Below are 18,476 nucleotides of genomic sequence, written 5' to 3' on the forward strand. Positions count from 1 at the left end.
AAGTTCATTCTCTGTTAACTTATATGCAAATAATCTTGTTGACTCTTTAAGTGTATTTGTGGTCAAAGCATGGATAGGAGAAAAAAAACACTTCAATAATCCGATCTCAAACTTGTATCTCAAACAGATCGTTATAAAAAGGCATGCTATTTCCTCATAGAACTCTCTCTGAGGTGGATGAGCTGGCCAATCAACTGTCTAGAGGAAGATGAGCGGGATAATCAGCACTCTACTCACATTAATATTTTTTATGAAAGCTATAGGCCCACACCATTCTGTTGATGGCGTACGCCCACACCATTCTGTTGATGGGGTACGCCCCACACCATTCTGTTGTTGGGGTACACCCACACCATTCTGTTGTTGGGGTACACCCACACCATTCTGTTGTTGGGGTACACCCACACCATTCTGTTGTTGGGGTACGCCCACACCATTCTGTTGTTGGGTTACGCCCACACCATTCTGTTGATGGGGTACGCCCCACACCATTCTGTTGTTGGGGTACGCCCACACCATTCTGTTGTTGGGGTACGTCCCACACCATTCTGTTGTTGGGGTACGCCCACACCATTCTGTTGTTGGGGTACGTCCCACACCATTCTGTTGTTGGGGTACGTCCCACACCATTCTGTTGTTGGGGTACGCCCACACCATTCTGTTGTTGGGGTACGTCCCACACCATTCTGTTGTTGGGGTACGCCCACACCATTCTGTTGATGGGGTACGCCCCACACCATTCTGTTGTTGGGGTACACCCACACCATTCTGTTGTTGGGGTACGTCCCACACCATTCTGTTGTTGGGGTACGACCCACACCATTCTGTTGTTGGGGTACGCCCACACCATTCTGTTGTTGGGGTACGCCCACACCATTCTGTTGTTGGGGTACACCCACACCATTCTGTTGTTGGGTTATGCCCACACCATTCTGTTGATGGGGTACGCCCCACACCATTCTGTTTTTGGGGTACGCCCACACCATTCTGTTGTTGGGTTACGCCCACACCATTCTGTTGTTGGGGTACGCCCACACCATTCTGTTGATGGGGTACTCCCACACCATTCTGTTGTTGGGGTACACCCCACACCATTCTGTTGATGGGGTACGCCCCACACCATTCTGTTGATGGGGTACTCCCCACACCATTCTGTTGATGGGGTACGCCCCACACCATTCTGTTGATGGGGTACGCCCCACACCATTCTGTTGATGAGGTACTCCCCACACCATTCTGTTGATGGGGTACTCCCCACACCATTCTGTTGATGGGGTACTCCCCACACCATTCTGTTGATGGGGTACTCCCCACACCATTCTGTTGATGGGGTACTCCCCACACCATTCTGTTGTTGGGGTACTCCCCACACCATTCTGTTGATGGGGTACGCCCCACACCATTCTGTTGATGGGGTACTCCCCACACCATTCTGTTGATGGGGTACTCCTCACACCATTCTGTTGATGGGGTACGCCCCACACCATTCTGTTGATGGGGTAGGCCCCACACCATTCTGTTGATGGGGTACCCCCCACACCATTCTGTTGATGGGGTACTCCCACACCATTCTGTTGATTGGGTACGCCTCACACCATTCTGTTGATGGGGTACGCCCCACACCATTCTGTTGATGGGGTAGGCCCCACACCATTCTGTTGATGGGGTACCCCCCACACCATTCTGTTGATGGGGTACTCCCACACCATTCTGTTGATTGGGTACGCCTCACACCATTCTGTTGATGGGGTACGCCCCAGACCATTCTGTTGATGGGGTACTCCCCACACCATTCTGTTGATGGGGTACTCTCCACACCATTCTGTTGATGGGGTACTCCCCACACCATTCCAACAACGAAAAGCTGTGTTTAACATACCAGATTAACAATCTTTGTAAGGAAAACTATTTTATAGGTCATATTTCATAGAAATCTGAGAACACCGGGCAGTTACTTTAAGATGCTTCTACTGCTGGCTATGCAAATCTCTCAGAACTTTCATCTAATTAAGATAATAAAGCATAAATATCACAGAGGTGACATCATAAATATGGGCCCTTTGTTCCAGAGTCTGAATGCATCGGAGATGGCTGGTCTTTAGTTTCCTCTCTCTTCTCAGGGCCTAATGACACTGACTGCCAATGCCCTTGGCTCGTGTAATTAGATTGGTCTGAGTGCCACTATGATTTATTCACAGCTCAGCTGCCCCCCTTGGACATTGTCTTTACCACTACATGAAACTACACCGACCCAGGGCTCTTCTCTTCGCGGGGGAAAAAAAAAGAATGACAAGTTTCGCCTTCCAGTGAAAATGAATCAGGCTAATTCTTTACGCTAGCTGATATCACATTTCTACATGTGAAGAGAAAGCAGAAAGAACAGCTCCTCAGTGCAAGTTCAGTGAAAATGAAATAAAAACAGCAAGTTGACATCTAGCGACTCCTGTGGTGGGCCAGGCGCAGTGCGCGCTGACACAGTCGGCAGGTATACGGTGTTTCCTCCGACACATTGGTGCGGCTGGCTTCCGGGTTAAGTGGGCATTGTGTCAAGAAGCAGTGCGGCTTGGTTGGGTTGTTCTTCGGAGGACGCACGGCTTTCGACCTTCGCCTCTCCTGAGTCCGTACGGGAGTTGCAGCGATGAGACAAGACTGTAACTACCAATTGGCAACAATAAGCAACAACAACAAAAATTACAAAAAAATATCCTGGTCCACAGATGGGCTAACCTCCAATCGCAATGCTGCCGGGCTGTTTATCTATGACAGTATAATGGAGACAGTAGTGAAGCAAAGGTGGAGTGGCTGGAGATTCCTCAGTCAGTGTGTTCAATATTGAGTCGTTCCCAGCTGACAGCTGCACACACTGGGTCATTAGTAAGGAATGTTACACGTGCAACCACTCCACCCCAGCAGTACAGCCTCTGCCTCAGTCACAAACACATGCGTTGTGGTCGAGCAGGGTGTAGTAAAGCCTAGCTACACCAGACCTCAAGGGAGCTTACAACCCCAGTGCTCTACTCCAGCCTAGCAGCAGCCTCAATGTTGTGATGTTAGCTAGTATCATTGAGGTTCAACCCGAGGGGGCTTGCATCTACTCCACTCAGCTACAGTCTAAAACACAACATGTTGTGTGTTGTTATCTAGTGGATGGCACCACAAGTAGGGTTCTCACATGTACAGTGTGGTGTTACTGGAGTGACTGGGCTGGTTTCTGTATTTATCTAGCAGCCTGCTGGCATCCTCTGCTGCCAGCCCCCCTGGGCCAGCTCTCGGAGGCTATACATTAACACTGAGGGCCTGGAAGACTGCATGCTTCCTTTACAGTTGTTGACTAGAGGAATTGACCCAGACATGGGCAATACTACTCCACTGTTGCTGCGTTGATTGTGGAGTTATAGTGCAATTATTGTTTATTTGTTTCATTTAATTTAATTATCCAAGTCAGTTAAGAACAAATTCTTATTTAGAATGACGGCCAGCCCCGGGCCAAACCCTAACCCGGATGACGCTGGGCCAATTGTGCACCACCCTATGGGACTCCCAATCATGGCAGGTGATACAACCTGGAATTGACCCAGGGTCTGTAGTGACACCTCTAGCACTGAGACGCAGTGCCTTAGACCGCTGCGCTACTCTGGAGCCCCGAATAGACTGGTTCTGATAGGTTGACCTTTTGATAAAGGGGTCGTCTTTAACTGTAGGACAGAGAAGAATGAAAATCAGCACTAGAGAAGAACCATAGATTATAGTCTATACAGTCTATACTGATAGTCTATACAGTCTATACTGATAGTCTATACAGTCTATACTGATAGTCTATACAGTCTATACTGATAGTCTATACAGTCTATACTGATAGTCTATACAGTCTATACTGATAGTCTATACAGTCTATACTGATAGTCTATACAGTCTATACTGATAGTCTATACAGTCTATACTGATAGTTTATACAGTCTATACTGATAGTCTATACAGTCTATACTGATAGTCTATACAGTCTATACTGATAGTCTATACAGTCTATACTGATAGTCTATACAGTCTATACTGATAGTCTATACAGTCTATACTGATAGTCTATACAGTCTATACTGATAGTCTATACTGTCTGTAAATTAGGTGCTGTGGGGTTGAATTCAACTGACTTTATAATGGACTGACTATCAGCGGGAATTGTATTTTACAGACGTGTCATTCACCATTATTTTAAGTCGGGGATCATTCTTTATGGCATAAAAATATGAATAGTTCAATAATTAAGACAGTCATTGTTATTAAACATCACTTAACCACTAGAAGTAGACTCTTAAAATGAAAATGTTAGATATGACATTTACTTTGCTTTTCATAATCAACATGAATTAATCAACAGCAGGGCTTTCAGGTGTTTGATTGTTCTACTATTCTACTATGAGGATAATCGCAACAGACATTTACATCCGACACCTGAAAGGGATGAACTTCACATATTTTATCACAACAAATCTAATGAATTGAATATTTTGAATCCCTAATCAAAGCTACAAAATAAATGTGTTTATTTAGTTTTGACTTAGTTTGACTCTAGTGTTAAAAATATACTTTTTTTTATTATGACAAACAAATCTGACAATACCCTCAGGAGAAAGAAAATATCTTTCCACTTCTCCCAAAGCTAGCTGGGATAGAAATGGCTGGGATCAGAAGCCAATTTGTATAGAGATGATTATTTGAACGGTCAGCAGGGACAACACATTACCGTTCTGGCTCTAAACCTCCTGCACTCATCTGTCCCACGTCAAACACGCACAGCTTTACAGCAAGTACAACACATTACGGTTCTGGCTCTAAACCTCCTGCACTCATCTGTCCCACATCAAACACGCACAGCTTTACAGCAGGGACAACACATTACCGTTCTGGCTCTAAACCTCCTGCACTCATCTGTCCCACATCAAACACGCACAGCTTTACAGCAGGGACAACACATTACCGTTCTGGCTCTAAACCTCCTGCACTCATCTGTCCCACGTCAAACACGCACAGCTTTACAGCAGGGACAACACATTACCGTTCTGGCTCTAAACCTCCTGCACTCATCTGTCCCACATCAAACACGCACAGCTTTACAGCAGGGACAACACATTACCGTTCTGGCTCTAAACCTCCTGCACTCATCTGTCCCACGTCAAACACGCACAGCTTTACAGCAGGGACAACACATTGTGGCAGATGTCCTGACTTTCTAAGACCCTCTACTTTAGATGGTCTATAGTAACGTTGTCTCGTCATCCACTACTTGGAATGAATTGTGAAATCGGAGAGAGAATAACGCTCAATAATTGTGAATAGTGAATAGTGAATAGTGAATAGTGTGATCCACTAGCTTATTCGGGTAATTGGTTTTGAGAGCCGTTTGATTGGTTTTGGTAGCCGTTTGATTGGTTTTGGTACCTGTTTGACTGGTTTTGGTACCTGTTTGACTGGTTTTGGTACCTGTTTGACTGGTTTTGGTACCTGTTTGACTGGTTTTGGTACCTGTTTGACTGGTTTTGGTACCTGTTTGATTGGTTTTGGTAGCCGTTTGATTGGTACCCGTTTGACTGGTTTTGGTACCTGTTTGACTGGTTTTGGTACCTGTTTGACTGGTTTTGGTAGCCTTTTGATTGGTTTTGGTAGCCGTTTGATTCCAGGTTCTCTTGAGATTCACCAGACATAACTGTTATCTGAGCACTACAACACTTTACTCTACAGTGCAGTGATCTTAGCACTAATATCCAGAGATACACTACCTTAGAGCATTAGCACCATCTACTGCTCAAATTAAAACGAATACTTACTGAAACATAAAGTATTGGGATAAAACTGAAAAACACACATCGTTCTGTGTTATAAAAATGTAATGTTATCATGAAAGACATACGTAGTTAATTTGCCTCACGTACCACGACAGCCATGACAGTATATTCTGTCACAGGGCAACATCAGACAGACACTAACCTCCCTCCTAAAGACACACAGACCAGTCCAGTAATAGACCGTGTCTTTTTCAACGTCAGTGGTTGGAGGATGTGGGATTATTGAGCATTGAAACACAGCAACTGTCGAGTTGGGTTGAGGTCAATTATATTCAAATTCTGTCAATTCAGGAAGTAAACAGAAATCCCAATTGGATTTTTTTTCTCTCAAAGAAATTTAGGAAAACTGGAATTGGAAATTCAGTTTACTTCCTGAAATAATTATTTAACTGAAATGACCCCAAACCTGCTGACGAGCAAACAGGAAAATATGGAGAGTTAGATAGACACAGTCAGAAAGATGTAGGCAGGGAATGGACAGGGGACTGAGAGGAGGGTTAACGACGTTATTAGGAAACAAATTTAATAACAAAAACATGGGAAATCAAAACTTACTTGATTTGATATATCCGTTATAGTTATTTTTTGCTGAGAAAGATGCAAAGACAATGAAAAGTTACAGGGTTGTTGCAATGAGAGCAAATTATATAGCCTGATAATACAGGGTATAACGGAAGGTTATAAGGTCAGTTATAAAGCTGCTGTTGGGTTCAATCTCTTTAAGGCACTTTTGAACTGAGGTGTGCCTTGAAGACAAAATGGACCAAGCAATGGAAAAATAACAATTGGTTAGTAAAAAATAAGGATGTTTCAATGACTTGCGGTGATGCCGTTAGCTTAGCCAGATCTCACCGGATTGACTTCAGTATTCAAAATGTTTCCAGATCCCAAAGACGTTAGGAGATGCGCCCCCCACCCGAACCCCACAAAGGTTTAATAATGAAGTCAGACTGTGATACTTCCTTGGTCAGGGAGCTGAAATTATGAATGGTTAATTAACTTAACATGATAAACCTTATTGTTACTGACACATACAGTACCTCATACATCGTGTCGGAGACCTATAGAACAGGATATTTACAAAGGAAAGGTTTTGGGGAGTAGGTTTCCCCACTCCCCATGACAAAGAGTATCCCAGATTCCACATGATTTACTTTCTGTAAGTCAGCTTTTGGACCCCTGTAGAGTCCAACATATTCGTCAATACCTTACCTATTGGACCCCTGTAGAGTCCAACATATTCATCAATACCTTACCTATTGGACCCCTGTAGAGTCCAACATATTCATCAATACCTTACCTATTGGACCCCTGTAGAGTCCAACATATTCATCAATACCTTACCTATTGGACCCCTGTAGAGTCCAACATATTCATCAATACCTTACCTATTGGACCCCTGTAGAGTCCAACATATTCATCAATACCTTACCTATTGGACCCCTGTAGAGTACAACATAAAGCTCAGGTTTTATAGCTAATGGCAGGACAGTGAGGGGACATGTTCAACCAGGGAGCATGCTGGTCCTGGCATCTGTCGCCTGCGACTGGCCGGCACAAAACTAACAGGCTAGCATCTGTCCCACAACAAGAGAATGAAAAGAGGGACACCTAGTCAGTTCTGAATGCAGTGAACCGAAAAGTGTCTTTCACATTTAACCCAACCCCTCTGAATCAGAGAGGTGTAGGGGGACAGCCTTAATCGACATCCACAGCACCTAAGGAGCAGTTGTTGACGGTTAACTGAATTGCACAAGGGAGGAATGGCAGATTGTTTATCCTTGCCGCCCCGGGGAGTCTAACCAGCAACCTTTTGGTTACTGGCCCAACGCGCTTAACCGCTACGCTACCTGCCACCCGAAGAAGAGAGAGAGAGAGAGAGATGGGGAGTGCGATGGAGCGGGAGAGAGAGAGAAATGGAGAGAGCGATAGAGCGAGAGAGAGAGAGAAATGGAGAGAGCGATAGAGTGAGAGAGAGAGAAATGGAGAGAGCGATAGAGTGAGAGAGAGAGAAATTGAGAGAGAGATGGAGCGAGAGTGAGTGAGAGAGGGAGAGGAGGGGAGAGGGGGCTCTGGGAGGCCTGGGGGTTAGGAACTGTCACCCTGAGTTTCATGACAACTGGTAACACTCTCAAAATGAAAATGCAAACATAATTTTCATGTCAGCCCGCATGAGGCCCTGCTCTCAGCGTTCAGCACTCCGTGTAGACAGCGACTCTGGAGTATTCTCTGCTAACTTAGCCATGCAGCCAGACTACGGCTAGCCAGCTAGTCACATCCACAACAGCCCTAGCTGGAAGACATGCTACAGCTGAGGGGAGAGGACAGCCACCAGAGACTAGACTATCTGCTTTTGATTATTTTAAAATAAATACGTTTGTTTATTAAACAAATGTGGACTGACTTTAACGTTTCAAAGTAACATGTACCAACACATTGCATATTCTGCTTTTCCCATGCCACGCAACATACACCAGTGTGGCTTGATGACGTCATGCTCCGACGCACTCAGAGGAGATACAAAATGCCTTAGTTATCTGAGACTAAAGCCCCCCCCCCCCCACCCATGTCTGTATTTCTGTCTGTAGGGACTTGTTTCTTGGCAAACTGTGTTGTCTTACAGCCCCTTGAATCTGTAAGCATCTACTGTAATTGAGGGAGGGTGATTCAGGTCACTAGTAAAGAAATGTAAAAGTCCTACGGTTGGTAACACATGGGCTACAGTAGTATGAAACCCTACTACAATAACATTAGATTTTGGACAGTACAAATAATAAAGCCAAGCAGAATTGGTATTTTGTCCACTAAAAAACATTGTAACATTAACAGAAATATAGAATTTGGTCAATAAACAGTATTTCGTCTATTTAAAGTATTTAAACCCACTAAATAACCAACTATAAAACGGTAAATCATGTGTCACTTACTAAAGGATAACCAAAACAGTATTAAAACACATTCCAGACTAACATAGCATGCTCTAGAAGACAACTAGGAGCAGGACAAAGACGCGACAGGATAACCAACATCATCATAACACTGATCTCCAACATCAATCAACAACATCAACAATCACGGCAGTCACTAAACAAAACTCACATATGTAGACTATTAGACTATTTATGCATTCTGACCGACACAGAAAACACACAAACCAAAGACTCTGTATTGCATGTTCATGCACACACAAACAAACACACACAGACACACACAAACACACACACACAGACAAACACACACAGACACACACACACACACACACATGACACACGCTGTGTGTGTCACGTTGACAACTTACAGGCACGTAAAGTGGTCGAGCAATCATTAAGAGAGACAGGAGAGAGAGGGAAGCCACGCCGCTGAAGGGTGTCCTTCGCGTTACTATGGTGATGCACATTGGCCGACATGCGAGAGCAGTCACGCTCTGAACGGCCGCAATCAAAACAACATGCCAGCATCATTCTCTTGTAGACGGACACCTTGGCTACAGTCATGGGACGGTTGGAGAGGTGGAAGGATGAGAGGAAGGGGAGGAAAGGAAGCAGGTTAATGGCAAGGCAAGGTTATTCTGTAACCTAGTGAGGGGGGGGGGGGGGGGGGGGGGGGGTTGGGAGAGACGTGGGAGGGGCACTAACAAAAAGAAACAGGTGCAGAGTCGGACCCTAAATACCAAGTCACTGACTAGTACAACTTCTATTCTACAATCTGAGACAGACCAATGTGGCTAAATCTCAACGAGGGCTTTAGTTTGAAAATATTCACTGATGCTAAACTTGTGTTCGTATGCACACAAAAGGAGGATCTTCAGTCAGTAGAGCTGTCGTCTCAGACTAGAGGACGTTAATATCAAAGGGTCAGCAGGTTAAATTGACTGTCAGGAACACTGCTTGACTGTACCCATCTGATACAATAGGTGAGTGACTGGGTTACTGTACCCATCTGATACAATAGGTGAGGGACTGGGTTACTGTACCCATCTGATACAATAGGTGAGGGACTGGGTTACTGTACCCATCTGATACAATAGGTGAGAGGCTGGGTTACTGTACCCATCTGATACAATAGGTGAGAGGCTGGGTTACTGTACCCATCTGATGGGTGAGAGACTGGGTTACTGTACCCATCTAATAGGTGAGTGACTGGGTTACTGTACCCATCTAATAGGTGAGTGACTGGGTTACTGTACTCATCTGATGGGTGAGTGACTGGGTTACTGTACCCATCTAATAGGTGAGTGACTGGGTTACTGTACCCATCTAATAGGTGAGTGACTGGGTTACTGTACCCATCTAATAGGTGAGTGACTGGGTTACTGTACCCATCTAATAGGTGAGAGGCTGGGTTACTGTACCCATCTAATAGGTGAGTGACTGGGTTACTGTACCCATCTAATAGGTGAGTGACTGGGTTACTGTACCCATCTAATAGGTGAGAGGCTGGGTTACTGTACCCATCTAATAGGTGAGTGACTGGGTTACTGTACCCATCTAATAGGTGAGTGACTGGGTTACTGTACCTGTATAAAAGGTGAGTGACTGGGTTACTGTACCCATCTGATGGGTGAGTGACTGGGTTACTGTACCCATCTGATGGGTGAGTGACTGGGTTACTGTACCCATCTAATAGGTGAGTGACTGGGTTACTGTACCCATCTAATAGGTGAGTGACTGGGTTACTGTACCCATCTGATGGGTGAGTGACTGGGTTACTGTACCCATCTGATGGGTGAGTGACTGGGTTACTGTACCCATCTAATAGGTGAGTGACTGGGTTACTGTACCCATCTGATGGGTGAGTGACTGGGTTACTGTACCCATCTGATGGGTGAGTGACTGGGTTACTGTGCATCATACGTCTCGTACTGATCCACCGTATCACAGTTACACCACAGTTAAATCACATGGTATATAATATGCAGCCTGGTGACCAGACTGCTCGCGCGCGTCTGTCCATGTGCACCATCGAGCGTATGTTGATTTTGTCAACTCACACCAGACGCGATCAGGACACGCAGGTTGAAATATCAAAATGAACTCTGAACCAACTATATTAATTTGGGGACAGGTTGAAAAGCATGAAACATTAATGGCAATTTAGCTTGCTAGCTTGTTGTTGCTAGCTTATTTGTCCTGGGATATAAACATTGGGGTTGTTATTTTAGCCGAAATACCCTCAGAGAATTTATCCACAGATAAAAGTGTAAATGTAGTTCGTTTCTAGTAATTTCTCCTCCTACAGGCTTCTTCTTCTGTGGACTTTATATGGCGGTTGGCAACCAACTTTAAGGTGCATTACCACCACCAACTGGACTGGAGTGTAAACCTCAGTTCATCTTTCAATCACCCACGTGGGTATATGCTCCTAAAAACCAATGAGGAGATAGGAGAGGCGGGACTTGTTTGCTCGTCAATCGTCACAAATAGAATCAAGTTCTATTTTAGCGCCTGGCGACGCAGACGCTCGTTGACGCTCGTTGACGCTCGTTGACGCTCGCGAGCAGTGTTGGTGCAATGATTGAATAACATGTATATGTACATTTCTTTTTCAACGCTCGTGCACGTGACGCGGGCAGTGTGGTGAGCATGTAAATGTTTAAATAAAACAGTTAGCTGGTTTCGTGATGAACATGCTCTGTAAGCATTTGGTAACCCAAGCAAAGCGGCACTGTGAAATCTCAATGTTACACTGAAGCCTATGATGCTAGCTATATCTGCCTCATGTTGGCATCCGTCCACAGAGAAGTTCCGATGATGTAGATGCAGGATGAGATGTTTAGCCACATACAGTACAGTACACATGTAAGAGCGTGGGACTGGGCACCAGTCTCCGGGCTGCACGGGACCGGTTTGACTCAATCAAAGTGCCCTATGTATAGCAGTCCTCACTTTTTTGGATTCATAAAGTAAAAGTGTGCCCATCTATCACGATCACTTGACCAGAGTCCAAATATCACTCACTGCAGCAAAGATCACTCACTGCAGCAAAGATCACTCACTGCAGCAAAGATCACTCACTGCAGCAAAGATCACTCACTGCAGCAAAGATCACTCACTGCAGCAAAGATCACTCACTGCAGCAAAGATCACTCACTGCAGCAAAGTAGCTGTTTGCATTTGTTTAAGCTGTTTTCTAGTGACGTTTATTTGGATACATCCATAACAATGAGCTAATGAGGTGCAATTTCGCCTGGCATAGAGAATGTGCTCTCTCGTCAGGACACTGTTGTTCAGAGGAGCTAGCCAACAACACAGCTAACACAATCACTTCACACTGAGGCTGGAAAGACTGAAAACTAGCTGCACTTCGTTTAGTTCTACCTGTCTCCTATTGACATTTCTTTGTATATATCCATGAAAATGATGCCAGCTGATTCATGATTTAGACTGGCTGAGAAACGTTGCCTGTCTGTCTGTCGGTCTCGTCCCGACTCCCGACACGTTCATTATTATGGGACAGTTGGAGATCGAATTTGAATGTTGAAACAATGTTGAGAGACAGACAGCAATGTTTATACAAATCTCCCCTGTTAAAAACTTACTGTTAGTCTAAAACAAATGTGAGATAATTTCTAGATGTTTTTTATAGCGGAGATCAAGTTTATAAATTGTCGCCTCCTGGGTGGCGCAGTGGTCTAGGGCACTGCAACACAGCGCAGCGCTAGCTGTGCGCTTCGCTGTCGCAGGCTCTGTCGCAGCCGGCCGTGACCAGGAGGTCCGTGGGGCGACGCACAATTGGCCTAGTGTCGTCTGGGTTAGGGAGGGTTTGGCCAGTAGGGATATCTTTGTCTCATTGCGCACCAGCGACTCCTGTGGAGGGCCGGGCGCAGTGCACGCTAACCAAGGTAGCACGGTGTTTCCTCCAACACATTGGTGCGGCCGGCTTCCGGGTTGGAAGCGACCTGTGTTAAGAAGCAGTGTGGCTTGGTTGGGTTGTGTTTCAGAGGACGCATGGCTTTCAACCTTCGTCTCTCCTGAGCCCGCACGGGAGTTGTAACGATGAGACAAGATAGTAATTACTAACAATTGGATACCATGAAATTGGGGAGAAAAGGGGGTAAAATAAGAAATATATATATATATATATATAAAAAGTTTATAAATTGTCTAGCTGGGCTGATGAGACAGTGGATTGCTCAGTCAGATGGAACAGAGTGAATAGGCATTCCAACATCATAGATTTAGCTGGTGGTAACTTGTGGAATAGACACCGGCTGGAATCTGGTTTTAACCAATCAGCATTCAGGTTGTTGTTTAATAAAGGCCAACAACTAAGTCAACTAAGTCAACTAAGTCAACTAAGTCAATATCCTATATTCAATATCCAATCATACTGCTTTCACAGTATATTTTGATTTATTTTGAGCATTTCTGAGTTGACTCATTCTAACCTCATCCAGATTGTTGAAGTGTTAGGAGGACATCTGGTGGTAGTCTGCAGTAACTGTTTCAAGTGAAATTGAGTCCAGAGATATGGGTGGTACATTCTATCTTAGGTTTTTGACTGCGTTCAATGTTCTCCTTGACCAGAGAGTAAAGCGTGCAAATGAGAAATGAATGAAGAACGCAGGCAGGCAGCAGTATTGACCTTTGCCTGTGTCCTTATGAAGAAAGGAGGCAGGCAGGCAGCAGTACTGACCTTCGCCACATGATATATGAAGAAAGGACGCAGGCAGGCAGCAGTATTGACCTTTGCCTGTGTCCTTATGAAGAAAGGACACAGGCAGGCAGCAGTACTGACCTTCGCCACATGATATATGAAGAAAGGACGCAGGCAGGCAGCAGTATTGACCTTCGCCACATGATATATGAAGAAAGAACGCAGGCAGGCAGCAGTATTGACCTTCGCCACATGCTATATGAATGAATAACGCAGGCAGGCTGCAGTATTGACCTTCGCCACATGCTATATGAATGAATAACGCAGGCAGGCTGCAGTATTGACCTTCGCCACATGATATATGAAGAAAGGAGGCAGGCAGGCAGCAGTATTGACCTTCGCCACATGCGACATGGACAGTAATTTCAACAATAACAGATCTAATTCAAGGCAGTAGACTGTACTATGGAGGGGAACGGTAGGGTACCCATATCACTCACAATAGATCACTATAAGTAAACCGTGAACACATAGTTTAATGTTCCAAGGCAGCAGGAAGAGAACACATGAAGAGTTAGGGTCAATAGGTATATGGACATAACATATAAAAGACAAGACAAGCGTCTCCAGTCTAGGCACACCGTTGAATAAGCCTGTTTGAAATCACCAAAGGAGAAACCTAACACAGACGTTAGACAGATCAAAACTGTTTTCGTTGCTGTTGAGACTGGTCTCAGATCTGTTTGTACTGTTCTGCCAACTCCTATAATCATTGTCACGCCAAAACATGACAGATCTGGGACCAGGGTATATGCTGCTTTATCCTCTTGCTCTTAAATCACTGTATTGATTGCTACATTAATGTATTGATTGCTACATTAATGTATTGATTATCATTATGTATTGATTGCTACGTTAATGTATTGATTATCATTATGTATTGATTGCTACGTTAATGTATTGATTATCATTATGTATTGATTGCTACGTTAATGTATTGATTATCATTATGTATTGATTGCTATATTAATGTATTGATTATCATTATGTATTGATTGATACGTTAATGTATTGATTATCATTATGTATTAATTGCTACATTAATGTATTGATTATCATTATGTCTTGATTGCTGCATTAATGTATTGATTGCTACATTAATGTATTGATTGCTACATTAATGTATTGATTATCATTATGTATTGATTGCTACGTTAATGTATTGATTATCATTATGTATTGATTGCTACGTTAATGTATTGATTATCATTATGTATTGATTGCTACGTTAATGTATTGATTATCATTATGTATTGATTGCTACGTTAATGTATTGATTATCATTATGTATTGATTGCTATATTAATGTATTGATTATCATTATGTATTGATTGATACGTTAATGTATTGATTATCATTATGTATTAATTGCTACATTAATGTATTGATTATCATTATGTCTTGATTGCTGCATTAATGTATTGATTATCATTATGTATTGATTGCAACATTAATGTATTGATTATCATTATGTATTGATTGCCACATTAATGTATTGATTATCATTATGTATCGATTGCTACATTAATGTATTGATTATCATTATGTAGTGATTGCTACGTTAATGTATTGATTATTTTATGTTTAATTGATACATTAATGTATTGATTATCATTATGTAGTGATTGCTACATTAATGTATTGATTATCATTATGTAGTGATCGCTACGTTAATGTATTGATTATCATTATGTAGTGATCGCTACGTTAATGTATTGATTATCATTATGTAGTGATTGCTACATTAATGTGTTGATTATCATTATGTGTTGATTGCTACATTAATGTATTGATTATCATTATGTATTGATTGCTACATTAATGTATTGATTATCATTATGTAGTGATTGCTACGTTAATGTATTGATTATCATTATGTAGTGATCGCTACGTTAATGTATTGATTATCATTATGTAGTGATTGCTACATTAATGTATTGATTATCATTATGTAGTGATCGCTACGTTAATGTATTGATTATCATTATGTAGTGATCGCTACGTTAATGTATTGATTATCATTATGTAGTGATTGCTACATTAATGTGTTGATTATCATTATGTGTTGATTGCTACATTAATGTATTGATTATCATTATGTATTGATTGCTACATTAATGTATTGATTATCATTATGTAGTGATTGCTACGTTAATGTATTGATTATCATTATGTAGTGATCGCTACGTTAATGTATTGATTATCATTATGTAGTGATTGCTACATTAATGTGTTGATTATCATTATGTATTGATTGCTACATTAATGTATTGATTATCATTATGTAGTGATCGCTACGTTAATGTATTGATTATCATTATGTAGTGATCGCTACGTTAATGTATTGATTATCATGATGTAGTGATCGCTACGTTAATGTATTGATTGTCATTATGTATTGATTGCTACATTAATGTATTGATTATCATGATGTAGTGATCGCTACGTTAATGTATTGATTATCATTATGTATTGATTGCTACATTAATGTATTGATTATCATGATGTAGTGATCGCTACGTTAATGTATTGATTATCATTATGTAGTGATTGCTACATTAATGTATTGATTATCATTATGTAGTGATCGCTACGTTAATGTATTGATTATCATTATGTAGTGATTGCTACATTAATGTGTTGATTATCATTATGTATTGATTGCTACATTAATGTATTGATTATCATTATGTAGTGATCGCTACGTTAATGTATTGATTATCATTATGTAGTGATCGCTACGTTAATGTATTGATTATCATGATGTAGTGATCGCTACGTTAATGTATTGATTATCATTATGTATTGATTGCTACATTAATGTATTGATTATCATGATGTAGTGATCGCTACGTTAATGTATTGATTATCATTATGTATTGATTGCTACATTAATGTATTGATTATCATTATGTATTGATTGCTACATTAATGTATTGATTATCATTATGTATTGATTGCTATGTTAATGTATTGATTATCATTATGTATTGATTGCTACATTAAATATGAATAAGTGCATGTTCCAAATGGTTCCCTATGGTTAATATAGTGCACTACATATAGTGCACTACTTATGACCAGGGCCATGCGAGCCCATTTGAAACTCAGCCTTAGAACCAGATGGAAAATACATTTTCTGTAGACAGTTATTTATGCACTTACTGCTTATTAAAAAGGGGCAATCTGCAGTTCGAACAATAACAAAGTGGCCCATCCTGCCACAGGTTTGGTAACCAGTTGAGGGATGGGACTGGAGAAATGTAACTACTCTCAAATTCATGAACAAAGTTATGGATACAAGGACTGACCATCCGTGATATCTACATGATCGTTATACTGATATTTTGAGGCTATAAATATTTACATGATTTACAAATAAAGGAATGAAACAAGTTTATATTTTGGTTTCTGATGGGGTACGTCAGTTGAACTAAGCTCATGTGGCATCTATAAGTTATATTCTTCAAGAATCAACGGGTCTATATATCATCAATTTGAATCTTAATCTTAAAATGGATATAAGAACTGCAGATTTGCCCCTTTAAACTAGTCCTACGGCCTTTCCAGATGCAGAGGTCAACTGATTTTATCCTGTAAATTGTCAATAAAGGACTTAACTGTTTTAGTGGCTATGTAGGTCATGTCAGGACAATGTCTGTATCCCCAATGACACCCTCTTATCCCTATATACTACACGTCTTTTGACCGACGCCCCAAAGTAGTGCACTGTAAAGGGAATATGGCTCCATTTGGGACACAGGCCAACGACACTACAATGTTTACGCTAACGTTAGTTCTGCTTAAACCTAGACTGTAAACAAATTCCTGTCAACACTCATCTATAGTATAGTATACACATAGTATAGTACGCATATAGTATAGTACACATATAATATAGTATAGTACACATATAGTAGAGTACACCTATAGTATAGCGTAGCACACATATTGTATAGTATACATTTAGTATAATACACATATAGTATTGTAATATATAATATAATATACTATGCTATACATGTAATATACTATTGTGCTATATGTGCACTCTACAATACTATATGTGTACTATACTAACTGTATACTATAAGTGTACTATACTATACGTGTACAGTATAGTACACTTATAGTATACACTTAGTATAGTACACATATAGTATTGTAGAGTGCACATATAGTACAATAGTATATTACATGTATAGCATAGTATATTATATGTATAGTATGGTATAGTACACATATACGATTGCAGAGTACCTTCATAGTACACATATAGTATATTACATGTATAGTACATATATAGTATAGTATAATACATGTATATTATAGTACACGAAGTATAGTACGCATATAATATAGCACACATATAGTATTTCTAGAGTACACATATAGTATAGTAAACAAGTAAACATATAGTATAGTACACATATACTATAGTATAGTACACATATAGTAAAGTACAGTACACATATAGTATAGTACATGTATAGTATACACTGTGTTAAAATATCGTGCATTAAAAAGCTCAATAAATATTATTTTTTAAGAACAGTAGATACTTACATCGTTTGCATCCACATTTCTTTATCCTTTTAGGATCTGTGATGTCATCGTGGCAAGCTTTGCAGTAGAAAAGTGCCCTATGAAAACACCCCAGACGTATTTTAGTATCCAACCATCAGTAAGTCCAAGACTAATTTAACATCATTTGATGTCAAACTCTATTTGGAGGCTTTCTGAGTCTTTTCTACAGAGAACAATTAAATACTTTCACATACAGCGCATTCGGGAAAGTATTCAGACCCTTTGACTTTTTCAACATTTTCTTACAACCTTATTCTAAAATGTATTACATAGTTTTTTCCCTTATCAATCTACACACAATACCCCATAACGACAAAGCAAAATAGGTTTTTAGAAATGTTTGATATGTGTTAAATTTTTTGGGGAAATATCACATTTACATAAGTATTCGAG

General features: G+C 41.2%; 1 pseudogene across 1 annotated transcript in view; it reads right to left on the reverse strand.

Annotated features, from left to right (window-relative positions):
- LOC109870220 (calcium-activated potassium channel subunit alpha-1-like) overlaps nucleotides 1-18,476 on the reverse strand; it is a 222,277-nt pseudogene that overhangs the window by 40,347 nt on the left and 163,454 nt on the right. Inside the window, exons 18-20 of the transcript XR_004205441.1 lie at nucleotides 18,063-18,139; nucleotides 13,937-13,945; nucleotides 9,139-9,324 (exon numbers count right to left, since the gene is read on the reverse strand). The product of XR_004205441.1 is annotated as a calcium-activated potassium channel subunit alpha-1-like (transcript). The remainder of the gene's footprint in view (nucleotides 1-9,138; nucleotides 9,325-13,936; nucleotides 13,946-18,062; nucleotides 18,140-18,476) is intronic.

The sequence above is a fragment of the Oncorhynchus kisutch genome, linkage group LG25, assembly GCF_002021735.2.
Source record: "Oncorhynchus kisutch isolate 150728-3 linkage group LG25, Okis_V2, whole genome shotgun sequence".
Lineage (NCBI taxonomy): Eukaryota > Metazoa > Chordata > Actinopteri > Salmoniformes > Salmonidae > Oncorhynchus > Oncorhynchus kisutch.